Source organism: Phalacrocorax carbo, chromosome 2, assembly GCF_963921805.1.
Source record: "Phalacrocorax carbo chromosome 2, bPhaCar2.1, whole genome shotgun sequence".
NCBI classification, from domain to species: Eukaryota; Metazoa; Chordata; class Aves; order Suliformes; family Phalacrocoracidae; genus Phalacrocorax; species Phalacrocorax carbo.
This window is the reverse complement of record NC_087514.1, coordinates 39,405,630-39,431,574: the sequence shown is the minus strand read 5'-3', so window position 1 is coordinate 39,431,574 and position 25,945 is coordinate 39,405,630. Positions and strand designations below refer to the sequence as shown.

The 25,945-nt window shown below is 41.7% G+C and overlaps 1 protein-coding gene across 2 annotated transcripts in view; it reads right to left on the bottom strand.

Annotated features, from left to right (window-relative positions):
• The window catches only part of LOC104047148 (cytochrome P450 7B1), a 139,551-nt gene that overhangs the window by 26,276 nt on the left and 87,330 nt on the right, over window positions 1-25,945 (bottom strand). The window lies entirely within an intron of this gene.

The following is a 25,945-nucleotide window of genomic DNA, read 5'->3' as shown; positions in this document are numbered from 1 at the left end:
AGAAACATAAAGCGTGCTTGCTCTGGAAAGGATTAAAACAAATATTCACGAACAACTCTGCTGCTACATCCCATCTGTGAAGGTGACTTATACTACATGCAGAACAACTCATTCTGATTAAACACAAGATATTTACTAGCTTGGATCTAATCAAAGATCAAGGGATCACAAGCTTTACTACTATCATACACAGCATGGATTTTTATGTAGCTGGATTAACCCTATCATAGTCACATTCTCCCTTAAACTGCCGTAACAGAAAATTAAAAAAAAAAAAAAAGTCAACATGACATGATGCATTTAAAATTTTTATTTTCATAATTGAAACCTTCTGAGCAGGAAATTACAAGGGATTTGATCTCTCACTTTAAAAAGTTGCTATAAATCTAATTTACAGATAAACAAACGTGGCCAAACCGAGTTGCATATCCTGATCTCTTTCTGTTTAATGGACTGCTAATTCTGAGTGTTAATTTTCAAGAACATCCTTTTGTCCTCTGGAAAACCAGCAACCTTCTGGTCCAAACCTGACAATCTCACAGCAGACACGTTTGCCCTGGCTTTTTTGTTTCTTCGGGTTTTGTGGCTTTGGGGTTTTGTTTGTTTTGTGGTGTTTTTTTTTGTGGGGAAGGTGGAGCGCCTCTTTTTTCAATACCGCCCATAAACACTGCATTATCCATCCTCTAGCAGTCAAATAACACTACTTACTCAAGTCGTCCACAAAACTTTGTAACGGTTAATTCTGTATTAAGTGAATACAAGAAAAGAACTAATCTGAGATTACACGAGACGGATCACCAGCCCTGGAAGCACAACAGCCCACTCGATACCCTCAATTATCCTCTCCAAGCCCACAAAGAACCTGGATGATTTACCCATTCCCCCCACTCGACCCCCCCAACTATTAAGTCCTGAGAGCAGCCTCCCTTCACTTCCCGGGCTGGACACTACATCCCGTAAGTTGCATCCTGACAAATATTTAGATAGGCTTTTTGTCATCTTCTAATTGAATGCATCTAATTTCACCCTCCACGTTCTGTCATTCGGTCAGAAGCTGTATTCTTCACAAGCTCTCCGCCGGGTAAAAAGGAGGCAGCTCAGAAATCCAGGGGAAAATTAACTTAATGCTCCAAGTCTGTGGGATCACATCAGGAAGACATTTTGCTATTGCACAGACGTGAGGGTCATCGTTCGCTTCAGACATGTTTAGCTCAGCAGCAATAAGCTTAACACTGTTAAACACCATGTCAAGGCTATGTGGCTTTCAGAGGAAAATATAACACCAGTTCAACTTACGACCCACAGCAGACTGATAACAGAAATGCGTCTTCATTTCTAGCTTTCCTTCTCTTTGGAAGGTGGAGGTCATCTTCATGACTTATAGATGTCTGCCAACACACAGCAAAGAAAAGAGAGCTGCGTATATTTTAGTGCCTCCCAAAGTACAATGCTTCGCTGCACAAACTTTTAAGCAGTGCAATTCAGCTGACCCCAGCTTCCTTCAGGACTCTCACCTGCATCCTGGGTTCCTCCAGAAGTTCCCATCACCTTCAGATGCTACACTGAACCATTAACAAAGCCCAGAGAAACTTCTACTGGTTAATTAATTTGTTGACAAACTTTAACACTGGACTCACACTTCACAGCTGTTGTAAAATTTGATAATTAGGCAAAGTATTAAAAATGTTAAAGTTAAATTCTTCTCATTATATATTTTATCAAATGTAAAATACAGTTAAGAAATATAAAAAAGCAATATGAAGTGTTTCGATGGCAATTTAAGGCAGCAACTTTGTAAAGTGAAGCATTCAGAACATCTTACCAGATTATGTTTTATTCAGTCCTGGTTTAACTGCTTAAATTTTAATTCACTTAGCACACCTTGTAATATTCCCAGGCCTTTTCGCTCCACATTCCTATCTTTTTTACAGACTGGGCTGCTTGTGCTTATATACAGGAATATCTTGTCTGAGACGCCTCTCTGAAGTCAGTAAGACTCAACAGACAAACTTCTCACAAATGTGAGTGAATTTTACAAATAAAGCATCAACAACATGTCCAATGCCATCTCTAAGTAGACGGATCAGTTACAAAGTGGAGGGAAAGCAATGCAGTTGTATTATCCATCGTTGTTAAATGGATGATTTCAAATGGCATTATGCAAAAATCAGCTGGCTACAAATACAGCCCATAAATAGAATTAACAGATTTTGATAACTGTAATTTTTCTTTGCTTTCACAGAGAAAAGATACTTCCTTGTTAGCAAGTAATAAAGTTGAAATGTCTACTCGGTCAAAGAAGGAAAGTTTCATTGTTTAGTTTCCTTAAGGGAGATTTTCCAGCTCACCCAAACCACAAAAGTCACTGACTCTGGCATGATTATTTAGCTACTGAGGTAAGGCAGTATTAAAAAATGTGGATGTTGTACCTATGTCTCACTTATGCTAAGCAGCAGCGATGCAACAAAGCAGCAGAAAAATAATCTGCAATACAAATTATATGAAAAATAAATTTAAAATATATTTTTTAAAATCCAACATCTTTAAACATTATGTTTTCTGTTAGTGAAAGGGATTTATTTGGGAAACCCAAATAAGGTAATTTGTTAAGCTCTCTGAACATTAACCTTTTTTATTTAATTGTAAAGAAAATACCCTAAAGATTCACAAACAAATAGGCTTTGTCAACATTATCTCTCACAGAAATATTATTGCTTTATAAAAGCACACAAGACTCTTCTTTTGCTGGTTACACCACTTCAGCTCCTCTGCAGTGCTGGGCGCAGGATCAGTGTAAATGAGAGGAGAATCCTTCTCATTTCACTGGTTATTTGTATTCCAAAGGAGCAGATGCCTTCCAAATTATGCAAAAATCCACAGCGCATCTTGTACTATAGCAGATGAACAGGTTAATTTTTCTCTTTGCACATAATAAATCATAAGTGCTTTAACACCCATAGTCGCATTTCATGAACATAAACCTTCTGTTTAATAATGTCTGTTTACAACTAGAATCAGACATACAGTAATCTCTTGCCTGGGATAAACATTAATCCAGATCTGTCTAGAAAAATTATACAATTCATTACCATAAGTAATCTCTATTGTGCCCTGTGCTTAACCTTAATCTTTTTTCCTGTCCTATAATCTTGCAAATCCACCGGTGGTGTATGATTGGCATCTGGTGTTAATGCAGCCTTCACTGCACACAGCGCAGCTGAAAAAGCCCTACATGAACACGTCACTCTGCAGGGTACGACCGCTTCAGCTGACCACTTCTCAACAACTTTCATCAAAGGGTGAAAAAAACAGCAAGCTGGGGAGAAGAAGGTCTAACAATACTGTTTACCACCGAGGGTCGTTTACCACCACACCATTTGTCACATCCACAAAAATTAAAGGTATTGGTCTGATTTTCCCATAGCGCCTCTGGTCAAACCGTCACATACCACATCCAAGCTGGAACACACCATGCTGGGGGACTTTAAGGAATGGAAATAGATGGGTACAGAAGTAGAACAAAAGCTATTATGAACATGTCAAGGCAGTTTGAGATTATTCACAGGCTTGATCACAATATTTAAGCAACAAGACATGACAGACAGTGTCTTTCCAGGGGCTTATGAACACTCTAACTGTGAGGAAAAGAATGAGGCCAAAGGCTTCAACCCCAAGAAAGGTAATCCCCAGAAATGTGGTGTCTGGAGTGTCTTCTTGTATTATGAGAGAGAGAGCACAGGAAACTTAGGACAAGAGAAAGCCAGCAAGCCTATCTTCCTATTTTTTTCAATTTAGCAGTTACAGTTTTCCCCTCAGACCTCCTCATAGCATTAGGTATTTTGAACCTATGAGGACAGAAAAAATATTATCTTCCAAATATTCGTCCACAACACAATCTTTTGATATTTATAAAATGGTGCATGCCTTAAATAACTCGTCTAGATTATCTGCCTCTGTGACTTCCTGGAACTCTAAATTTTCCAGGATAAATACATGTGGTATGAAAAAGTATTCCCTGCAGAAAAAGGCAGATGAGTTTTAGCAATATACAGCCTTCTACCTTTGAATTCTCAGCTTACATACCTCCTACAGAGGTAAGGACCAGATGCTGCTCCTATCTGATCACTATTTGGAGGCTTATGTGGAGTAAATGGATGCATTAGGCCAAGTCTTGACATAGAGATGCAGACATGGATTGACTCAGCGAAGGAACAAGAGCCCTGGGATGGAAAAAACCTCACACTGCTGCCTCCTATACTTTTGCCTAGGTAAAGTGATTTCACGCTGAAGTACTGATAACCTTCTCTTTTTCACTAGCATAAAGATCACTCGTAAAAGAAAAGAGAAAGACAGGAAAAATTAGCAAATATACTTTAGAGCACACCAAGGAGAGAAGATTTCATCTGCGCTCCCAAAAGGAGCAGTACACCAAGGGTAGACTCTAGTGGTAATGTGAGACAAACTGGGAGAAATGCTGACAAAAACAAGCCAACCAACCAACCAGTGAATTATGAGAGTGATTTTTTTTGCCCCACAGAAAAAGGCAACACTTCTGTTGGAAGCTTTTCATGTCAAGAACTTCTGGGATGCTAATAAAAATATATTTTTTAATGTAAAATCATACAAGCCTTTTGTTGATAAGATCTCTTAACTTGTGTTGTAATCCGTTCATCAAAGGAGCCTCTTCTTTTTTCTCTTGTCCAGTAATTTCATTTGGGTCATCCCTAAATATCCCAAAATAATATCAATAGTCAACAACTCATTCAGTAGCTCTCAAATATCACTCTCTAGGAAATCTTATTCCTTTGCAGTTTTTTAGGCTAAATTATCTCAACAATTGTAGGTTGACATTGTACATGCCAGCCCTTCACACTTCAAACTTGTGGTGTGCTGAAGGACACATCCATAAATGCAACCACTACCTGTAGTGACTGGTTGGGACATTGCCTAAAAAGCCAAAAGGCAAGTAAATACCATTGTGAGAAAGTAATCTGAACAGTTCTACAATGGAAGCCCTCTGAAAAAGCCCTTTTGCCTCAGGTTTTATCAGAGGCTGAAAATTCCCAGAAAGGTCCTACACAAAATGTAATGTAACGTTTCATAACAGCCAGGATAGGAGTCATGGAAAAGGCAAGGCCTGGCCAACGTGACAATAAGTCAGCAATGTTAAAAGTTAATATAATTTCAGTGCTTATGGCCCCATCCTTGAAATCCTACTTTGTTTCTGCTCTAGGTGAGGTCAGTGAGAGCACCCACGACTACTCAACACCTTCCTTGACAAAGCCCTAGGTTATTCTATTATGTTTTACATTTGAGATCACTTGCCCAGCCAGGGCTTTTCCTTTCTTAATTCAGCTCTAATCAAAGAGGCTAAGAAGGGGTTATGAGAGGTTATTTATTCCATGCCTCGTATCCCAGGTAGGGTGCTGTTTTGCACCGATATCTTCCCTCATATTTGTCTATGCTGTTCTCAAAGACACTCAGTAACAGAGTCTGTACAGCCTCCCCAAGCAATCTGTCCTTATTATCAGAAAATTTCTCCTCATATCTAACCTTTATCTTCATGTCATACCTGAAGCCCACTACTTCTCATTCTGCCTGTGAAGGATAAAAGAATAAATGACTCCACTTCTGCAGGAGCACTTAATGTATTTCAAGGTACTTATTATGTTCTCCCTTAGTCCTTTTCAGGTCAGACAACCTCAGTTTCTTCCAGTATTTCCTCATAACTATTTTCTAGACCTCTACATACTTATGTCACACCACACCCCCCCTTGGTTCTCTAATGTTAGCCCACACTTTCCTCTACAGCAGTGTCCTGCACTGAGCTCAGTGGAACAATTACCTCTTCCATCTCGAGGGTGACTCACCCAGCTTTGACTCCCAGCACAATCTCAGCTTTCTATGCAAAATCACCACTGTGTTGATAAAAACCCAGCTTGGGAACCGTTACAGCCCTCAGCCTTTTCCCAGAGAAAAGACCGTGGTCCTGTCCAGATGCTGTTCATTAGTCCTCTGTGTTTTCCAGTTTGCCATTTGAAACGCTAATCCCTCCTTTGCAGGCTTGCAGCCGCCCCTCTTTTGGTATAACCCACAAACATAAACACTTTTTTCCTGTATTGATGTGAGAAGGATGGGATCAGAATATGAAGTCCACTAGTATTTCCTTTTACCACTATCAGAAACACATTTATGCTGCACATTAACTGACTTTACCTAAGAGAACTCAACGACTCTTGCCTAATATCCATCTCTTTTGTAAGCCATTTCTGCACTTTCATATACTGCCTTGCTGCAACACATGTTAAAACTATACACAAGAAGTAGCTCATAGTAGGAAATCATATTAATCGTCTGGCCTAGAAATGACAAGTGAAGTGTGGATAAGAATGTCAGCACTCCCCACAGAAATATATTCAAACAGGCAGAAATCATTCCTTACGTAATAAAGAGCAAACAAATACATTCAGGAAATCTCAGAAGCAGTGGTAGGACATTATCACATTCAAAAAACCTTAGTAACAAGGAAACAGAGGAGAATGTAGATGGAAGGATATTGCCGCTTCTGTGTGCAACTGTATTTACTTTGAGTATATAGTATATAATTTCAGAAGTAAAGAAAAAAGATTAATTGTAAAAATCAAATATTATTCTCTATAAAACTGTATGAATGCTAAATAATGCAGGATGTTCATTAGAACAAAAAAGGTAATGAAAATAGACCCTTCATTTAATGTAACTGAGCTGTCCAAAAGCTTGGTGTCTTTGTTAAGCCGGACATCTTTTAAGTTCTCTATAATCACTAGAGAGAAAAGGAGTGAAAAGGCTTTCTGGAAGTATTGGTCTTTACTAATAACACAGATAGGTTAGAGCTGCTCACTTATGTAGCAAAGAGAGGATGACGCTCCTACATGTCTCCTCCCACATTTGTTTTTTTATGCCAGTTTTCCTGGCCCACTCATCTGCAAACCTTTTTCTCCTCCCCATGATCCCTCTGCAAACTTCTGCCCCGGCTGCCCATCCTTCTCGGGGTGCCTCCAGGGACCTGCCACCACCATTCAGCCCCTTCACTCGCCCACGGTTAATTTTCTTCTCAAACCAAGCTCCTGTTCAGATCTGGGGAGCCTCTGCTCTCATCTCGTGCAATATATTCTTAGTCCAAATATTGCCCACCTGCTTTCATTTCCAGTTCAGTCAAACCCCTTCTTGAATCCTGACCGCCACTGTCACCACTGCAGACCACATACATACTGCATGGGCACCGAGGATGCGTAACGCTGTTGGTGAGTCTTGTCCAGTTTCCCCACCATGCTTTCCTGCCTGTCTATACTCATCTGTTGTCTCCTATCTTAGCTGGGGACAGGAACAGCCTTTCTACAGTGTATGTCTGCACTGTCCATTGCAAAATTGATCTTTGTTATTGAGATTGAATCAATAAAATCACTCCCTTTCTCCATTTCCCCTTCCAGGGAATATTAACCATTTTCAAGAGGCAACCACAATTCATTCAGAATGCATGTGTGCGTATACACGTGTATTTATGAACACAGATTAAGTGTATATAAACATACTTATTTCTATATATGCACACCCATATGCATATATGCAAACAGAGAGTAATTTCACCATAGGAAAAATTGAGCGGTGTTGCAATTTTTTTGTAATAGTAACACAAACATTTAGTTTTATTGCAATATCTAGTTTTATTGCAGCAAACTTCTGATGTTATAGCTATGGTGGTATTATGAGTATCAGTACTACCCTTTTGGCCTGACTGCGTTGTATACCATTTAGGCCAACAACAGAACACTGCAGAAAACTGTTTTCTTACTCACTCTGTCTACTGTGCACGTGATTTTCAAATACCAGCAGCCCACTCCCGATTTATCGAGGTAATTAACTACAGAAACAGGGCCACTTACTCTGTCTTAATATCTGCACACACGTAGCTTTAGATGAATAAAAAAATTTGCATTTAATCTTTGAAAAAGGATGCAACACAACTATAAAGTCTTTAATTAATGATTTCATGACTCCCACAGTTATGGCCATGCATACGCTAAGTGGAAGCACAACAGCACGTGGCGATCTGCAAGCGATTTCCCTCTTCTCCCCCAAGAGCTTCAGATGACAGACATTTCATTAATCGTATACATAATTAACAGTCAGGATGTATATGTTTTGTTCAAAAATGTATTGAAAAATTCCAAAGTATAATCTGAACAGCTGAATAAATACAAAAATATCCCAGGTGTCTTACTTAGTCCACTTATTTTTAAATACAACTTGAAGTTGTAATGATATACTGAGAGAAGATAACTAATCCTGTCACTCATGCATATATTGCAGTAAACCAGCAACTGAATACTGTACACAGATGAATGTTTCAAAAGCCTTAAAGTTTGTAAGATGAACATAGTATTAGTAAGACTTCTTTCCTTTTAAAGTATTATACATACTTGCTTCCCAGATCCTTGTTTTCTCTTTTCCTCCCAGTGCTACAAGCCTATTTCTCCACATTCATTCTTTCCTGCTTCTGCCACCAACCTAGATTAACATCTCAGATTCTCAATCTGAAGTGATTTTACTTCTCTCAGCAGCAACTGCAGGTGATTTATTTCAGCAGAAAGCATGTTGCAATGCGCACTCTTCCTCTTTTGCTCCTCACTAGTTGCAAGTCTCTCCTTTCTTCCCTCTTCCCAGATATGCTTCTACACTCTTCCCTCACATCCCTCCTCTTCTTCCAAAACTTCACTGATCTGTTTTCCATTTCACTTGCACCCTTTCCCTCCTTCTCCTCTTTCCCTGAGCTCTGCTCTGGCTCTGCCCCTGGCTGCAATAGCACACATGAGTCTTTTTCAAGCCAGAGTTTCTCATAGTTCGTAGTTGGCTAAGTCCTGTCCCTGCCTTAACAAGCTGTCAAAATTATGGGGCAACAAACCTGATTATTTGTAAATTTATTTTTCTAGGGCTGGGTAGCATTACCATGTGTATAAGCAGCACCCTTCTGTACTCCATGCTATATGCTATGTAACAGCAACTCATCGAGTATCTAGTCTGAAGTGAGCAGGTATGAAGTGCAGACTTCTACTGCACATTTCTGGGTAGGACTAGCCTGAAACTAGACCTCTCATTATGAGGGAAATTCTGAATGATGTTAAAATATTTCTGTTTTTAAAGATCAAAAAAAAAATCTTAGATATATTTCCCACAAAACAGCTGCTCCTCAATTTTATTCAGCAAATATCAGAATGAAGACAGTTGCGGCCTTCTCAGTGTGCCCACAGCATTTCCTAGGATGCTGAAAGGACTAACAAGAGGGATGGTTGTGCCCTCTCCTCCTTGGGCGGATTTGTGGAGCAGCCTGCAGCTGTCTGCAGCCCATGCAGACACCCTGTGAGCTGGGTGGTGGGCTGTGTATCTCACAGGCAATCTCTGCCTGACCTCCCCCTGGTGTGCTCTCATATGCTTTTCCCTCTCCTGAGCCTAAAACTCTGCTGAGCCCATAACAGATTTAATATGTATCAATTTAAGAGCTTCAGTTTATTGCCTGAAAACAATGGTTTGATGCTTGGAAAATACATTCCTTTAATTGGTCTGCAGCTGTCTTTCTTAAATATTTATGTAAAGTGTACTGTGTTCAAGGGCATGAGGATTAAACCTAAATGAAAATCCTGGCCTTGTATTTGTGTGAGTTCTCTGGAATGTACAACATCCTCATCAGTTTTAGGTAACCCAATTAATTCCAGTTTTAGGTAAATCAAGACAACATTTTCATTCTGCAGTCATGGAAAGCAAAAGATTATTAATTTAAGATCATAGGATGGAACAGTAACTGGGACATTGTAGGTCTGAACATGTTTTAAATCCCTCTGCTGTGAAAGATGGGAGTAGAAAATATAAATACAATTCTCAATTTTTTAAATTAAGTTGAGTAAATATCAAGTTGGGGACCGTAATCAGAGATATTACAATTGAAAATTAATACTTGTTTCATTGTTTTCCTAAGTTGCTTCTGGCACCAAAGTAATACTGGGTGATAAAAGGACCATCATTCTGAAGAGTCCAAGACTTGCCTGTCCTAGATTTACTGAAACATTGTATTTTTTTTCAGAAACAGTCCAATTGCATAATTTCATCAAATCATAGGATCATTTAGGTCGGAAAAGACCTTTAAGATCATCAAGTCCAACCACTAACCTAGCACTGCCAAGTCCAACACTAAACCATGTCCCTAAGTGTCACCTCTACACCTCTTTTAAATACCTCCAGGGATGCTGACTCAACCACTTCCCTGGGCAGCCTGGTCCAATGCTTGACAACCCTTTCAGTGAAGAAATTTTTCCTAATCTCCAATCTAAACCTCCCCTGGCACAACTAGAGGCCATTTCCTCTTGTCCTATCGCTTGTTACTTGGGAGAAGACATTAACATCCACCTCGCTACCACCTCCTTTCAGGTAGTTGTAGAGAGCAAGAAGGTCTCCCCTCAGCCTCCTTTTCTCCAGGCTGAACAACCCCAGGTCCCTCAGACGCTCCTCATAAGACTTGTGCTCTGGACCCTTCACCAGCTTTGTTGCCCTTCTTTGGACACGCTCCAGCACCTCAGTGCCTTTCTTGTAGTGAGGGGCCCAAAACTGAACACAGTATTCAAGGTGTGGCCTCACCAGCGCCGAGTACAGGGGCACGATCACCTCCCTGCTCCTGCTGGCCACACTATTCCTGATACAAGCCAGGATGCTGTTGGCTTTCTTGGCGCCTGAGCACACTCCTGGCTCATGTTCAGCCGGCGGTCGAGCAACACCCCCAGGTCCTTTTATGCCAGGCAGCTCTCCAGCCACTCCTCCCCAGGCCTGTAGCGTTGCAAGGGGTTGCTGTCACCCAAGGGCAGGACCCAGCACTTGGCCTTGTTGAACCTTATACAGTTGGCCTCCACCCATCGATCCAGCCTCTCCAGATCCCTCTGCAGAGCCTTCTTCCCATCACACTCCTGCCCAACTTGGTGTCATCTGTAAACTTACTGAGGGTGCATTCAATCCCCTCCTCCGGGTCATTCATAAAGATATTAACCAGAACTGGCCCCAGTACTGAGCCCTGGGGAACAACCAGTCACCAACTGGATTTAGGCCTCTAGGCCCGGCCATCCAACCAGTTTTTTACCCAGCAAAAAGTACGCCCGTCCAAGCCATGAGCAGCCAGTTTCTCCAGGAGAATGCTGTGGGAAACAGTGTCAAAGGTTTTACTAAAGTCCAGGTAGACAACATCCGCAGCCTTTCCCTCCTCCACTATGTGGGTCACCTTGTCATAGAGGGAGATCAGGTTAGTCAAGCAGGACCTGCCTTTCATAAACCCATGCTGATTGGGCCTGATCACCTGCTTATCCTGTACATGCTGCGTGATGGCACTCAACATGATCTGCTCCATAACCTTCCCCAGCACTGCAGTCAGGCTGACAGGTCTGTAGTTCCTCAGATCCTCCTTTCGGCCCTTCTTCTAGACGGGCGTCACATTTGCTAACCTCCAGCCAACTGGCACCTCCCTGGTTAGCCAGGACTGTTGATAAAGGATTGAAAGTGGCTTGGTGAGGACTTCTGCAGCTCCCTCAGTATCCTTGGGTGGATCCCATCTGGCCCCATAGACCTGTGTGTGTCTCAGTGCTGTAGCACGTCGCTAACCATTTCCCCTTGGATTGTGGGGGCTTCATCCTGCTCCCCATCCCTGTCTTCCAGCTCAGGGAGCTGGGCACCTGGGGAACAACTGGTCTTACTATTAAAGGTGGAGGCGAAGAAGGCATTAAGTGCCCCAGCTGTTTCCTCATCCTTTGTCACTGTGTTTCCCCTCGCGTCCAATAAAGGATGGAGATTCTCCTTAGCCCTCCTTTTGTTGCTAATGTATTTATAGAAACATTTTTAATTTTCTTTTACAGCAATAGACAGGTTAAGCTCTAGCTGGGCTTTGGCCCTCCTAATTTTCTCCTGCATAAATTCACGGCATCCTTGTAGTTCTCCTGACATGCCTGCCCCTTCTTCCAAACGTTATAAACTCTCCTTTTTTCCCCGAGTTCCAGCCAAAGCTCTCTGTTCAGCCAGGCCAGTCTTCTTCCCTGCTGGCTTGTCATTCAGCACATGGGGATGGCCTGCTCCTGCGCCTTTCAGATTTCCTCCTTAAAGAATGCCCAGCCTTCCTGGACTCCTTTGCCCTTCAGGGCTGCCTCCCAGGGGACTCTGCCAACCAGGCTCCTAAACAGGCCAAAGCCTGCCCTCCAGAAATACAAGGTGGCAGTTCTGCTAATGCCCTCCTTACTTCTCCAAGAATCAAAAACTCTGTCATTTCATGATCACTGTGCCCAAAACAGCCTCCAACCATCACATCCCCCACAAGTCCTTCTCTGGTCGCAAACAACAGCACCAGCACGGCACCTTCCCTAGTTGGCTCACTCACCAGCTGTGTTATGAAGTTATCGTCCACGTACTCCGGGAACCTCCAGAACTGTTTCATCTTTGCTGTATCGTATTTCCAGCAGACATCTGCTAAGTTGAATTCCCGCGTGAGAAAACAGGCTAGCGATTGTGAGACATCTGCCAGCTGCTTATGGAGTATTTCATCTGCCTCTTCATCCTGGCTGGGTGGTCTATAACACACTCCCACCCTGATACCTGCCTTGTTGGCCTTCCCCCTGATTCTTACCCATAAACACTCAACCCTATTGACACCATCATTAAGCTCTTGGCAATCAAAACGCTACCTAACATACAGGGCTACCCCACTGCCTCTCCTCCCTTGCCTATCCCTTCTGGAGAGCTTATAGCCATCCATTGCAGCACTCCAGCTGTGCGAGTCATCCTACCATGTTTCTGTGATGGCAACTATATCATCGTTTTCCTGCTGCACAACGGCTTCCAGCTCCTCCTGTTTGTTGCCCATGCTGCATGCATTGGTGTAGATGCACTTCAGCTGGGCTATTAATCCCGCCACCTTTTTGGGGGGAGAAGGCCTAATTCCTACGTGACCATTCTCAGGCGCTTCCATGGTTTCTAACACATCCATAACCCTTGCATCTCTGCTGCCACATGGATCTCCATCCTTTACCTCCACTGAGATGGCAGACCGAAGGGCCTTGCTGCGTAGCACACTACCCCTCAAATATTGGTGTGCCACCTCCAGGCTTATCTCTAGCAAGCCTGGTTTTATCCTTTCACCCCTTCGAATCTGCTTGAAAGCTCTATCAATGAGCCCTACTGTCTCCTGCGCAAGGAACCTTTTCCGCATTGAGACAGGTGTACCTCGTCTGTTGCCAGCAGGCCTGGTGTCGTGCAGATCGAGCCATGATCAAAAACCTCAGAATTCTTCTGGTGACACTAGGCTTGAAGTCAGGTATTGATCTGCTGGCTCTTCCCGCTTCTTCCCTCATCATTCCCTGCAACTGGAAAGATATAGGATGATACTACTTGTGCCCCTGACCCTTTAACTAGTCGTCCCAAGGCCCTGAAGTCTCTCTTGATCGCCCTTGGACTTCTAGTTGCAACTTCATCACTGCCTACCTGAAAAATCAATAAAGGAGCAATCTGAGGGCTGTACCAGGGTGAGAAGCTTTCTCTTCACATCTTTTACCCAGGCCCCAGGGAGGCAGTAGACTTCCCGAAGAAGTGGGTCTGGTCTGCATGTTGGACCTCCTGTTCCCTTCAGGAGGGAGTCTGCTATGACAAAGACCCGTCTTTTTGCTTTATGGAACCAGTTTTGATGCAGGGTGTAGGCTGACTTAACCTCAGTGACACCTCTAAGCTAGACGAACCATCGCCCTCATTATTGTTTGGTTCCACTTGCAGAGCCTCATACCTATTATGCAAGGGCACCTGGGAAGGTGGGGCAGTCACACAGGAGACACTCCTGCTGCACCAGGCAGGAACTTGTCGCCATTGCCACCTATCCCTTAAGTCACGGTATTCAGCCAGGTGGAGAGAGGATAAGGAATCCTCCATATCATGAGTCCTGTCTGCCTGCTGGGCTGTCTAAGGGAAGGTAGGGTGTGATTCCAGTAGTCTCTCTTTCGCACTCCCTGATCCTCTTTCAACCTACTCTTCTCCTGGAGCTCTTCACCAAGCAGAGTTCTTCTACCCGGTTGCACCTCCCACAGATGTGCTCATTGCTGTTGTCCAATACTGGCATAAAACCGGGGCACACCCTGCAGCCGGACACCTGGGTGGCAGCGTGTTCCCGATGGAGCTCTGTCTGGGAAGCTGCGTCAGTCATGGTGGGTGCAGAGCTTAGAGAGGCCTTGGCTTTCTGCCGGGTGGACACCATTGATCCCTGCTTGAGGTGGCAGAGCTTCAGCGCCCTTCCTGCATGCCTTTCTGCGTGAACTGCTGCACAAACTGCCACACCATGCCCAGTTCATGATGCTCCTGCTCATGAGCATACCCTAAGGGCTTATTTTATACATGTAGGGACTTGGCTGCCATTGCTCCTGGTGCCACCTGGGTCTTGTCAGCCGCTGTCATGTGAGCTGCAGGGTCCTGGTGGCCCTCTTGGCTCTCCCAGTTTGGGAACCCCCTATGCCGCATGCTGGAGCATTCCGCTGTGGATCATGCTGGCACCAGAGCTGTTCACCTCAGCAACTAATTTCCTGCTTCAGTTCAAGGGTATAGGATAGACCTCAACTTCCTGGTGCAGGTAATAGTAATTTCTATTTTCCATCAAGTAAAAGGCTTGAATTTGAAAATTAGAAATTTCATTAAAGAAATGCTCAATATTTTCCAACCACCTATTCTAACTGAGTACTATTACACCTGTTTTGAAGCCCCACATAATTAAATTCTGAATCCCAAACACCAGATGAGGCAGCTGCCTATACACAGAATTCATGGAAGCGACAAAGCTTTATGAACTCTTAAAAGTTTAAAACAGCTTTGTTGGGGAGATAATAAGCATTACAGGTTCTAATGAAAAGATAGTGGATACAGCCAGAGAAAGAGACAAAGATTCAGGATGACTCATCCATGTTACTATTACTGTGCAGAAATGGATGCAAATTTGGGACAACGGCCAGGCAGCTCACTCATTCATCATTCCCCTTGCTCAAACACCTCCGAGACTGGCTGTGCAGCCACTCATCTGGTACAGAAAGCCATAGGTGTGGGTGTTTTAGAGAACACTCAAGGGTGCTCTCTCATGTGGCTGGCTACTTGACCTAGCAGCTAGCCCTTTGCACCTTGAATTTTGTCATATGGCTGATGCTGAATAGACATTCGGCCCAGATTTCTTCCTAGAAGGACCTTAATATTGCTTGCCAGAGACAGTTGGGTCTGTAGGAATTCTGAAAATCCCTTAGCTCAGGTTGCCAGTAAACTTGATATGAGATGCTGGGTCTTGTGAATGCCCTGGACATCAGATCCTGCTGGGACGAGCCACCTTAGATCGATATAGATGTAGCTTGCAGTCTTATTTCCATCTGTATGCCTGAATCCCGAAGCATCTACTTCCCATTGTCCCAATATTTGAATATTTGGAGATCAGTCATATTCTGCAATTTTTATTTGTTCCAGCTGAAAGCCACTGTGTCTTACAAGTACAATGGACTTCCATTAAGCCAAAGGATAGATATCAACAGCATTGTAAACTGATGGAGAAAAGTGCAAAATATGGACTCACCGAAGTCATTACTAGCCTGATTATTCAGACTAACTGTAAAGATTTCATGCTGTGTGATGCTCCGAGAAGTCAGGTATGGGGTATGTCCTGGATTTCATATTAAAATCTACACACTGTCCTGTTGCTCATAAACAATTGGTGACATCATAAGGATGACAAGGAGTGCATCAAAGGCATGGCCAAAGGGTGCATAGGCTATGCTGAATTTTGTTTCGAGGGTAGGCAGGAATCCTGAGTAACAGGTTTTCCTAGCTATAGCTCTGCTTTGGTTATAAACTTGTGTCTTTACAGAAGGAATTTAAGTTCTCCATCACCAATAATTGTTCCATTTATATGCTGTATTATGTTCCTTTGGCTTTATTATTTTTCAATTAGAAAAAAAGCCTTAAGAAAATGAAAATTAGAAATGAAAGGTTATCAGTAAAAAATTTTAACATTTCAGTTCCAAGCATTGCACCATTCTGATCCAATGTAGCCTCCTGTTAATGATACATCTGTCATTTTATTGACACCCCTAAACAGCTTTATTCTCTTTTCTAATTAAGAGACAAAGCTGATTATGTCAATCTATGAACTGACATCTGAGTGCTTTTGTTATAATGTACAAAGCAATGAATATGACTATTGTTATGGTAAAACAAAAAACTTGGGAATTTTAACTGGAAAACCCAAGATAGCAAAATATATAATGGCTAAATTAAACCAGATTCTTCCTATTCATGCAAAGTGCACATGCGATTGTATTGTATAATTAAATGAAGATACCGTGTGAAAAATTAATTCCCAGTAATAGAAAACATAAAGCAAAAATGATACATAATATGCCTGACTATAATATGTGAGGAGAAATTATCAGATCATAAAATATCTCAAACAAATAAATGACAGACTAAGCCATCAATCCTCAAGGAAAAATTAAACTATTAAATAATCCAAAATGCTTGCATGTCAGGACATGATTTCAGCTCCATCCTGCTGCTAAATCAAAGATACCTGCTCAGTGGGCTCTCCCATGCAAAGGAATACATCTACAAGTAGTCTCCAGTACTGCCCTATGCATTAAATGGGGGTGCAGAGAATATCCGGTTTTCACCACTTGCCCCAAGCTACTACACAGGTTCCTCTGTTTTGTGAACCAGAACTAGCTGCAGTGACTGCTCAACCTGGTGAACTGCTAGGTATTTTTAAGATGATAATGTGTATGGGATGAAATGCTCACCATTGTAGGAAGGTCTTTGTGTCTGGGTGGACACAGGTAAGACTCTGGAACAATCTTCCACACACCAGCATTAATTGCTGCAATCTGTCCTGCCTAAAAAGGCCAGCGAGAAGACAGCAGCAGGCAAACCACACAGAAACAGATGATCTTCAATATTTTGGGACGTTAGCAGTTTTCAGACTCGAAGATAACAAGAATCAGTTTTCCCCTCAGTTGTGATCAAAGGCAATAGACAGAGGTTATGTGTCTTTTCTGGCAGCACTAGATCTTCAGGACCATTGCTGGTGCTGAAGCTCCTGGCAGTAAAGCACTGAATCCCTTCCAAGGAACTCTGCCGATCCTGTGTAAGCGGTTCCTGCTGAAGGTACTGGGTGTCCTCGGGACAGAGCTTAAACTACTGCAGACTGGTACAGCTCTCCTGGCATCAACTGAGCTAAATGAATTTACACCCTGAAGATCTAGTCTTCAGCTGCTGACTGTGTCAACCAGTGTTGACATACATCCAACCAACACATACATCTTTCTTTTTCCCTTAAAAAACTTCTGTTCTAAATTAGCAGAAAAAGCCAAGACATTATAAGCTACAGTATCAATGGCATTACATTTAGTTATGGATTATAGCATCTGTGCTCCCTCACACGCGCCCCACATGTAACCACTGTGGCTACAAACTACTGTTCTTCTACAATTTGGTTGTCAAGGGATTGTATCCTTTTGCCTCAGATAACTAGAAGCAGCAAGTGGGTGAGTATGTGTGACCTTCTATCTCTGCCTTCACGGAGGTTTAGTCAGTGGGGAAGGTACCTCATTACACTTTTACTAAAATAGAAGTTTAAACTATATCTTTTGTGTTGGATGTGCAGGTTATGCTTATGTCTCTCCATAACTGCAGAGATATGCAAGACAGGAGACATCTACTACTTACAAAACCAATGGTCTTAAAAATCACTCTACTTCCATTGCACATCATGGAATACCCAGTTGACTGAAAATTGAAATTTTGGGAACTGCTTTTAAGGAATTATTAAAAGGGATAATAATTTCTCCTCTGCTGCAGGATCTCCTCTAACAGCCCGCTCAATTACCTGTTATTACTAGTCAGTTTGACAGCGTTCCAAATCTGAGGGCTACCCACCAGTAAGGTTGGGCTGTTGACTGCTCAGTGGCAGGAAGGGAAGGTTTCAGAATGCCTGCTCTTTGGCTTGGAAGGCATCATGATCTTCAAAGTCACAAACATTTTGTTCACACTGAAGTAGCAATATTGGGACACTTTTAGAAGAGTTTGGAAACACATCACACTCTTAACTGCAGCTTCCATCACATATAGAGTTACCTCAGAGGTGACTGACAAGAGCAGCAACCCATCCAAATGCAAAATGTAAATATCTCAAGTTTGGATTACTGAACAAAAAGTTATTGCCGATATTTGGTATTTGAATTCTTTAGAAATTTTCTCTTAAGAGAAAAAAAGAAAGGAAAAACCCAGATCACAGTCTCATTTTTTTATCCCGGTCTGGAATATGCATGTAGTTTATGAGAGCAGGTAAATAAAAACCAAATTAAAATCACAACGTACACCCAGTGGTATAAATCCACATTGCAGTATTAATTTTAATATTGCTGTTGCTAGGCCAAATGATACCGGGTAAGGAATAGTATCTGATTAACATTCGTATAATAAAATTGACCATGGTCGTGACAGACTGAACACCTGCCAACATGTAGGACGTACACCCAGTCACCATCACAATAGATTCCCAGGAAAAGGGGACTCTGTCATCTGAAGAACTCTCCAAAAACACCTTTGAAAAGCAGATTATTAAAACCAAACCCTACCACTGCACATGGCCATGGCAGAGCCACAGAATCTCTCCTGCCTGTGCTGGGATCAGTCCCCACCACCACCAGCCACTGGACCTCTGCCAGCTGCAGCAGAAGCAGGGGTCTTCCAGCCGAACAGGCAACATGGTCGTTTCTATGCTTTCCCTTCACTCTTTCTCCCTGATTTCCCCTCACCCTGCTCCTGACAGCTCCCCTGGCCGGGCTAGAGGACATGGCCAAAGGAAGAGAAGTACAGCCAAGACTGCTATGCCCCAGCAACCCCTCACTGCTGTTACAGGGTCACTGGCAGCCAGAATGATTTAGAGCAGCCTTCAGGCTATTCTAACTTACAGTGAGGGACTTGACTGACTCATTGCTGCTCCAGGACTGTGGGAACATAAAGCTACCTTAAAGCCATTTTCAGACATCCCTGCTTCTGAGCTGTGCTATTTTATCCTTGTCTGCGACTGAAAAAAAACCGAGAGCATGGGTTGTTTACAGGTCTTGCAGCTGCAGCAATGGGGTGGTTTCCTTTGCCTTTCCTTTGCCTTCATTTTTCCTGCCTGTTTTGGCTTTACAGAAAGCTCTGGTAGCGTTCATAGCCCCACACTCCATCAGAGTTGGTGATTCATGGCAGTCTCTGCTCTATCGATCAGTCTTCAGAAGCTGAGATTCGCATCAGCTGTAAGGCTGCAAGAAGGCATGCTGTGCCAGAGTTTGCTGTCTGCAAACAGGACAAGCAATGTTCTTGTGGTTCACATGCGCACCATGCCCATCACAAATCATTTTGTAATTTAGCATCTTAATTTTTAAAGAATCAATTGGTAGTGACAGGCTAAACTAAAGAGACATCAACTGTTTCAGTTCATTCCTTATCAGCTTGATTATATTTTTACTCCGGAGGGACTTTGGTTAAAATTTCTGCATCAATAACCTATTTTGTTAGTCCACAGAAGATACCAAACTACATTTATTCTACTAATTTCTGTAGTATTCATGCACTTAATATATACCTTCTATTTTCTCTTCCTTTTTGGATTTTCCATTTTAATTTAATGCTCTTGATTGCATGTTTTTCACACTTACCCTCTTTGCCCTTCTCTTCTGTAATACCTTTATTAAATTCCATCTTTTTGTAAAAAAGTACTTCAATTTTTTAATATTATTGCTTCTTCTCTGCCACTATCTAGATTTTACATTTCATTAAGCAGACCGTTTTAATTTTACTTTTCTCTGACTGCTCCTTTCATTAGACTGTTTCCTGTCTTGACCCTTTCATTTTATTTTTCTCTTCTGTAATTTGCTTTTACTCTGCCTAACTAACGTGTGTCTCTTTTCAAGTGTGCTTTTATTCCCTTTTACTCTCCTTGTGGCTTCTCTTTGTTGCTCAGTGCTGACAGTGTTCTTCCCTATCTCCTATGAGTGACAATGACAGCATTTGAGTGGTAGCTGGCAGATTTAGGGACAAGAAGTATCTGTCTGAAAAGATTTTATTTGGTTTTATTTTTGTTTTGACTGTAAAATCAGACCTCTTGAATCCTAGAGCACCAGGGGGCATTGTTTCATTTAGAAAATAAAAATTGTCATGATAGCTATTAACTTCCCAACAAGTCCACTGTACTACCAGTCAGAGCCAAAGGAAAAAAAGTCAAAATGGAGCTATTATGTCCAATGCAGCAACCAAGGTGGGTTATGGGTCAAACGTTTTAATGCTTAAAGATGGGTATTACTCTGGAAAGCTGTTCCACAATGAGTCAGAAGTGTTGTACCCCCAACCTCTACCCCTGTACACCCCAATGTTCAACTATAGCATTGAGGGGGAAATAAGACACCAGAAGTTATGATGACAGCGCCTGAGCAGAATTTAATCAACAGTGGAAAATACTGACTGAAGTATCTAGAAGGAACCGGCAGTGACAGCCAAGGGAAATTACACATAAACCTAAAGAAACAGCCTGAACTGCCATTAAAATGAATGGAAATGTAAAGCAGCAGGAGAAAGTAGAATATCCCCCAGGATCAGGCCCAGTGGCTACATTTTAGGGAAATAATTAATAGGCTGCATTTCATAACCAAGTGCAGGGTAATAACAAATGTAAGTGCAGCTTCACAGCTGGCTAAACTCGCAATAGCAACAGGCAACTCTATTACCACTAGTGAAACAATCCTGTTTGCCAAAGAAAGAGAGAAAAACAAGGCAGCAAAACTGTCTACAATTATGAGGGAAATCATCTATGTAACAACTTAACTAATGCCCAGAAGCCGAATGACTCACAGCATTAAGAAAATGAGAAAGGGTGCTCAGTAGTATTATATAATTCAGGACATGTACATTAGAATATCATGGTCTTAACATGCCAGCAACAAATTTAAGCACTGTGCAGTATATGTCTCCAAGCCCTGCAGAACACAAGCAGATGCTTAATTCAAACCACACGCAGAATTAAGCATGCAGCTCCTTTACAGGATATGGATCTAAATGTCCAAAGGTGGATTTTTAATTTTTTTTTTTGGTTGTTATGGGCAGTGTTTTTATTTTCATGTGATTTGATGCTTGGGTAGCTTGAAGAGTTTTTGTGCTATGGCATGGGCTCTAAGTGCATTTATAAGGAAAAAGAGATGAAATGTAGCTACTTCTGAATTGCCTGCTACAGGTGATGACCTCCTGATTGCACCGATGGACAGCACTGTGTGAAATATGCACTCCGCTCACAGCGTCGAGTCTTGCTACAGCTCTGCTAGCTCAAGCCATCTTGACTCAAGCCCAGGGCCACACCACATACAGACTACAAAAAGAAATAAGAACAAGCTTGATGCCATTCACCTAATCCATGAATCTGGGATCGTTTCTGAATAAGGGTCAAAAATTACCCTTTTTTATTTTGTTTGGGCTCTATTTCAACTATAACAAGAAGAATCACAGGTTCTTTTGACAAATACCTGCTGAAACCCACAGGACCTCCTGCAAGTCCAGGTTTCCCCCAGGTAGAGGCAGAGCCCGTGAGACACTGTGTGCCACAACATCAAGTCAGCTGGAAGGCAGCAGAAATCAGGTATCAGGTTCAAAACTCATACAGCAAAGTTCTTGCAGAGCAACTATTTCATGAATCTCCACTCCTTCATGTTGCCTTCAGCTTCTGAGCCTCCTCTGCTCTGCATCTCAACAACAGGGCACTGCCCGGCATATCATACTCTTCCTCTGAACGGCATATCGATTCCCCATAGGAAAGAGAATCAGACAGCAGACACTTGATGGTTTGCTGTAAGGACTACTTAAGATTAGAAAAATGTATGTCTGTGTATATATACACACAAATAAATCAACAACCAACAAGTCAAACACAAAACCTTCCTTTTATGCCTCTATATTTCATGCAAACTTTTTCCTACTATTCACAACATATATATTTTCTTCATTTTTACTAATAAAGCTCATATTGACCTCTCTCCTTTATAATGAATAAACAACAAAGCACACATACACTATATATAATAAACCCACATTATTACACACACCTATTCAGAGTTAATTCAATTCCTGCCATTTTCTTTACTATCAGTGCTGTATTTTACCTACTTGTGCATTATCATTTTACTGTTACAACTGATATGACTTTAAATGCTCATTTTCTTGTTATAAGCAACCTGTTGAAGTCTAATTGAATACCAGGTAAGTAATTTAATCTTGAGCTTCTACTGCCATCTGTAATATTAGCAAAATACTGTATGTAAATTATAACCATATACCCAATTGGTTAAGAGTTTACAGTCCTTCAAGAAAATGTTCAGCACAACAGCTTGCAGTAACTGTGTATTATTTTCCATATCTACTATCAACAATATCTTTTACTTATTTTCTTGTAAATCAGCATTTTAAAAAATAAGTGTTTATGTTTATGGTTTCCTTCATTAATGTTTGTTCTGGAAATAATATGTCTAAGTTTGAAATATAATGTTTACAATTAACAAAAAGACGTGTTCAGCGAATGCTGACTTGTGACATTAATGCATTTAAAACACAGGTTAAAGCTGGAAAGGAGTTGGATTACACAGTGTTATTAACCCATCATCTAGATACAAATCCATCTGTGAAATTTGGGAGCATTGATACAATGTAAAGCTGATGAATACATTCAGGGTAAGTCTTAAAATCTCTGGCTGAAACATCCTTTTAGTATATATAGGGACAGACCTATGAATATCTACTGCTGAATACAGATCTGCATCTTCAAGAACTGCTCTGAAATCTCAACCTAAGCAACTCCGCAGGGCTGCAGCTACGTTACGTCTGTCATCTCCTAGACTGCAATGATAAAGAGAATATTATTGTTCATTTCAATTTAATGTGTGAATAATACTGTCCCTAGGCACCAACTTTCTACCAAGGAGGTTAGATTATTGTAATATCCACATAATTAATTGCATTATCAATTTTCTTACTTTTTAAACATTTGCTTTTGGTTATAGAAGATTGTTGCATTGCTTCTAAAAATGTCTTTACAATTAATTATCTTCCACTGCAGCAGGCAACTAGGAAATGGATATTAATCATATAACACTTTCTCGAATTGCTGGGATTATCTCATTTTTAATTACAGGTGGCATAAATGGTTATGAGCCTGGCTGTTTGTGCAAGAGATGTGGCAAAATGCTTACAGCCTCTGTAATATGCCATTTTGCACAGCATTCAGTCCACTTATTTGTTTACATAAAATATTCCAGTCTGTCTTGGAAAGGCTCTTCAACCTTCAATATCATCTGTGGGAAGTTTCATTGCAGAAAACAACCATCAGCCATCAGTTCAACTCTGCCTCGCAGCCAGCGAGTCAGGGATGTCTTCCTAGGGGCTTTAAACTGATTGTGCTCCCAGACAAGAGACAGCAATGCCAGCATCTCTCTTTAAATAGATCACTGACATATTAAAGACCCATGTTCATAATTAGAGTTTTCTAAGCACCAGAACGTGCTCGGTTCTGTGTTGGAAGCATGCTCGTCCTTCCTGCCCAGCTTGACATCGTGGCTGAGCAGAGGCATGCTCTGTGGTTGTACTGGCTCCATCCACTGCAACTGCAACACCCAGCGCTTGGCTAGTGGGTCCCATCTCTACTGTGGGAGAGCACAGCAGAAACCTTCCCAAGCAGCCAGCTGGGCAGAGCTGCCTGAGGTAAGTGACTGGAGAAGGAAGAAGGAAAGGGAAGAGGGAGAAAGGTGAGCAGGATCAAGAATGAAACGATGGAGAACATCAAGCTGAAAAAGACAGCAATAGATTTGTGAGTCACCCAAAGATCTAGGAAGGCAGAAAACAAGAGAAATAAAAATGCTGAACTCCAGGGAACAAGAAGGAAGCATCTTCATCAACTCGGTCCAGATCATAGTTTTTAAAGGGCTGTCCTTTAACTAGAGGGCATCAAATCATCCTGGCAGGGTATCTGTGGAAACTGTACTGTAGAAACTAAAAGTCTGAAATGTTAACCAAACAATTAGCAAAATTAATGGATGGAAAGTCTAAAATTACAAAAATATTTCTCATAGGTCAAAAAATCCCTGAGTCTCAGATTTGCAGAAACTGGAAGAGGCAAAAAGGCACATGTCTGTGCATGCGCCTTCTGCCACGCACTTCCTGGCACACACCTGCTGACGGCCCTTGAGTTACCACGAAAACCCAGCTAGGGAAGCTGTTAAGTCTCATCTTGACCATTCTTACCTTTAAACATAAAATGACAAGGACAAAATGCTAATAAATCAGGTTTCTGACTTGGGGAGGGGAAGAAGGAATCCAGAAATAGACAAAAGAGAATAGATAGTCTTCGTTCAGGTATACCCCCAGACCAAAAGCTTGTGTTTTCTGTATTGTAAAAAACTACTTCCGAATGAGAAACACTAGACAAAAACACCAAGCCAATAAATGCTTTTTTCAGCTGGCGAAGCAGAGGTCTCATCTCACTGCCGTAGTGCTGAAAATTGTACTGCTTCATGCGTGTGCTGACTGTACTCCTCACAATACCATTTTTCATATAAACTCAGTCCTATCAAGGTTTTTGCTTCACCAGTTGAAGTTTTGACTGGTTTTAACCATATTTGAGCTGTATGCAAAGAACAAGATTTACCTGATTCTTTCCTTTCTTTCAGGTCTTTGTATTCCTGGAGAGTTTCCGTGCAAATACTCGTTCATCTTAAAACTTAAAACTAAGCAACTTGGGGGTTATATAAAGAAAGACTATTAGTTCTAGCCAATATGATTTTTCAGTGCAGTTAGCGCTAATGTGCAGCCTTCCTGCTGCTTAAACCTGTACCACCTCCAAGAAGGAATCTCCACAACTCACCTCTGATGTCCAAACCTGCTTTATTTTTCTCAAAGCACCTATGTCTTTCTGATGTTAGCACTAGTAATAGGATGAAACCTCCTGATTCTTGCAGGTGATACCAACCACAGCTGCACTACAAAAACGTTATGGGGCAAAATTCCCACTCAACAGTCTTTGCTTTCTTTATGTTCTCTCCTTCAGCTGAGATATTTACTGAGTCAAACACTGTCTGTAAATGAATGGAGGGGACTATGACTTCTTGTCACTAATTCAGACCTTCAACAATTAGTTTCTATTACAGCAGACAAAAAGAACGGATAAAATATTGCTACAAAGCAAAGGACAGCTAAAGGAGGAAAGACAAGAAGATGGGGATTAACCAATGTACCGTTAAAAGCAGTAAGGTGCAGGAAAAGGACTATGATCATAGTTCCAAGTGGACTTGAAAGATTATGCAGAAAGAGAAACTGCAAAGGAGACATCATGACACCAAGTAGGAACAGAGCAGATGTGGGATCATGCGATCAACCCATTTTCACAATACATTGTTCTAATAAAAAGCAAGATTCTGGGCAAAATTACCCTGAAGTAATCTATCCTAAACAGTTCGTATACTATTAAATGTGCTAGCTGGAATTTAAATTCAAAGCCCACATCTCTTTCACAGTTACTATGGAAGCGCCTACCCTCTGTATATTTCAGATCTACAGTCTTAGACTTGGCCTTCTTTGCATATTAGATGGTAAAAAAATGCTGCCACTTCTTCCTGAAAATAACTCTGAAGAGTGACCTTTCCCCTCTTTCATACAACTAGAAATCTCATCAAGTATCCATGTCATCTTGCCCCTCAAAGCTACTGGACATGGTTCAGTAAAGATTAAATTCTTCCTTCTTCATTCTGAGCACCTCAGAGGTGGGATGTTCTGGTGGGGAAGGAGGCCTCACCTACCCTTT